The 2,989-nt window shown below is 44.4% G+C and overlaps 1 pseudogene; it reads left to right on the forward strand.

Moving 5' to 3' along the window:
- The first annotated feature begins 467 nt into the window (after positions 1 to 467).
- On the forward strand, positions 468 to 1,815 carry LOC147974901 (uncharacterized; annotated as a pseudogene).
- The last annotated feature ends 1,174 nt before the right edge of the window (positions 1,816 to 2,989 follow it).

The raw sequence follows: 2,989 nt of genomic DNA on the forward strand, positions 1-2,989 counted from the left end.
TCCGCACGAGGACTTCATGGTTATCATCAGCCGGTAGGGACTGCAACAAAACGTACGTAGAATAGGTCTATAAAATGCGAGTAAATAGCATAAAACTACTAGTTTACAGGCTAGGGTTCCAAAAAACTACCACTTTTTAAATTTTCTCAGAAACCTACCAGTCACGCGGTTCGCTGTTTCAAAAAACCCAAAATGCCGGTGACTAACGATTGAACCGTTTTTCTGACCGCCTGGGCCCATCTGCCAGCCCACGTGGCCACGCGCGCTCACGGCGCGACCGTTGACAGCCGTTAGCAGACCGGCCCGGTCAGAACTGGGGTAAATAAACCCCCTCGGTCGGTCGGGCGCACCTGCTCGCTCACTCTCTCCCTGCTCGCTCACTCCCCTGCTCTCACTCCCCTGCTCCAGTACGAGCTCGCCGCCGCTCGCCGTCTTTGAGGTCGGTCGCCGTCGACCTCCTTGCCACCATGCCTTCTTGGAACGACGAGGAAACGAGCTCGGAGGAGGACTGCCAGGTCGTCAGCATGGACATGGGACTTATGGTAAGTTCTTTGCCACCTAGGGTTAGGGTTAGGTGCTAGTAGGCCTAGGCTACCGCCATGGATCTTGCTAAGTGTAGTGTTGCTGTTGTAGGATTCTTGTTCAATAGTGAGGCTGGGGTTTGATTGTAGGATTGATGTAAGCTAGGGTTCATCTCTGCACAGTGTTAGGGTTCATGCTGAGTTGGGGATTTTTTTAGTGTTCATGTTTAATGAACCGTGCAAGTTGATTCTGGTGTTGAGTGCAGATTGAAACTAGTGTTTGCTGGTTATTTTGGTTGCAGGAGGAACTAGACACCACTGTGGAGCCCCTTTTCTGTGGCCAACTTGAGCTTGCTCATCCCAAGTGCATTCTGCATCAAATGAGGCCTATTAAGCGTGTTGCTTTTGAAGGGCATTTAACAGGAAGGCGTTTCTATGGCTGCCCAGTCCAGGTTAGATGCCAATAAACTTTTCTGCTATGTATGTTCACTGACGTTTGATATGATGCAACACTTTGTTTGATATGATGCCAATAAACTTTTCTGCTATGTATTTTTGTTACTTTGGAAACTTAATCATGGCATTGTAATAACGTATCATATCTCATTTGTGTTATTCATTGTTAGAAATTATCAAGTCTATACAAGTTAATCATGGAACTGAAATAAGCTCCTAGTCCATTTGTAATAACTTATCACCTTTATAAATGCAGGAAAATGGTGTGAATTGTGGTGTTGTAGAGTGGGTTGATGGGCCTTGGCCAACTGTTCTTCAGAGATGTTTGTGCAAGCTATGGGAGATGTTCCATGAGCAGAACCTTGGAAGGATACATGACAAGGAGAAGTTTGAGAAGGAGTTGGCCAGGCTTAAGAGTGAACATGAAAGGGAGTTGGCCAAGCTTAGGACTGAAAATGACAAGCTTTGCATTGAGTACACCAAGCTTGTTGATGATGTATCCAAGATGTTTGATTGGCAGGATGGTAGGGTGGACAAGCAGGTGTACCAGAAACAAGTGGAGGAGGGAGAACTTGATAAGAAGAAGGAGCTAGAGGAGAAAGCCATGTTGGAGGTGCAGATGGAAAAGCTTAAACTTGCAAAAGAGCAGAGGTGCATTTTGTAGAGCCAAGCTGATATCATCAAGAACACCAGGAAGGCTATGAAGGATGTTGAAGTTGACAGAGATGTTCTTAAGAAGGAGAAGGAAAAGCTTGAGCTTGTTGTTGCTGAGCTGCTGAAAGAAGGGTATGGCAACAAGGAGAAGTTAGAGCAAATCAAGGCCATCCTTGAGTCTTGAACTTGCTGTGATATGTTGGTGAAGTAAGTACATCCAAAGGCCTTTATATAAGGATGTGGCCTGACATGACTTCAAGTGATTATGGGTGTACATTTTGGTGGAATGTGAAGTTTAACCTAGTGTAAGAACCTTATTTCCTATGTTGTTAAGTTGTAATGGATCACCTATGGTATTAAGTGTTGTAATGGATCTCCTATGCTATTAAGTAGTGAAAATGGATCTCTTGTGCTACTAAGTTGTGGAAATGGATCTTGTATGCTATTAAGTGTTCAACTTGATCTTATATCTTTTATATGTTATTTGTTAGCCTTCATATATTATTTCTATGGGTAATTGGGCTTAGTGGCCCACTACACTCTGACCAAATGCAACCCTAGCCCTACTAAACCCAACCCCCATCCATCTCTCAATATAAACCCCTCCCCACCCCACCCTTTCCCAGTGACTCCACCAGCCGCCACCCAAAAGAAACCCTACAGATGGATCCTGACATGGGAGATGTCACAGAGGAAGAGGGGGAGGCTGTGGAGGTTAGGACAGCAGCAGCAGCAGCACAGAGGAGGAGGAGGAGGAGGCGCACGCAGAGGGCACTAGAGGCGGCCCAGGATGAGCAACAAGAGGAGTTCAACCGCCGACTCTCCAACAAGGTACTGGAGAAGTGCAATGATGAAGAACTAGAGATGGTTTTCACTGGCGGCAGGGGAAGGTCATTCATGGAGATCATTAGGTGGGCAAGGATTAGGGCAGTCATGGCTCCTCATCCAGCAACTAGGTCCAAGTGGGTCCGTTTCTTTGAGCGCTATGACTGATATGTCAATCTAGCTATCTATCTTGCTATCTATCTTTCTATCTGTAAGTCAATTTGAGAGAGAGTTTTGGTAGTTTTTGTGAGATTTGGATGTAATCTATGAGACTATCTTTCTATCTATGTAACATTTGGATGTTTCTGAATAAATGTATGCATTTGGTCAGTGATGTATATCTCAGTACCATATAATGCACTTGGTCAGATAGATATCTTTCTATCTACGAGACTATCTTTCTATCTATGTAACATTTGGATGTTTCTATCTATAAGGTGTACATCAAGTGTTGAATCCACATGTAGATAAAAGTTGTAGATGAATTGATGTTGCAAACAAGTGCAGAATCCACATACAATACCATATTACAA

The sequence above is a fragment of the Triticum urartu genome, chromosome 4A (assembly GCF_056163025.1).
Source record: "Triticum urartu cultivar PI428250 chromosome 4A, HENAU_Tu73, whole genome shotgun sequence".
In the NCBI taxonomy this organism is placed as follows: Eukaryota; Viridiplantae; Streptophyta; class Magnoliopsida; order Poales; family Poaceae; genus Triticum; species Triticum urartu.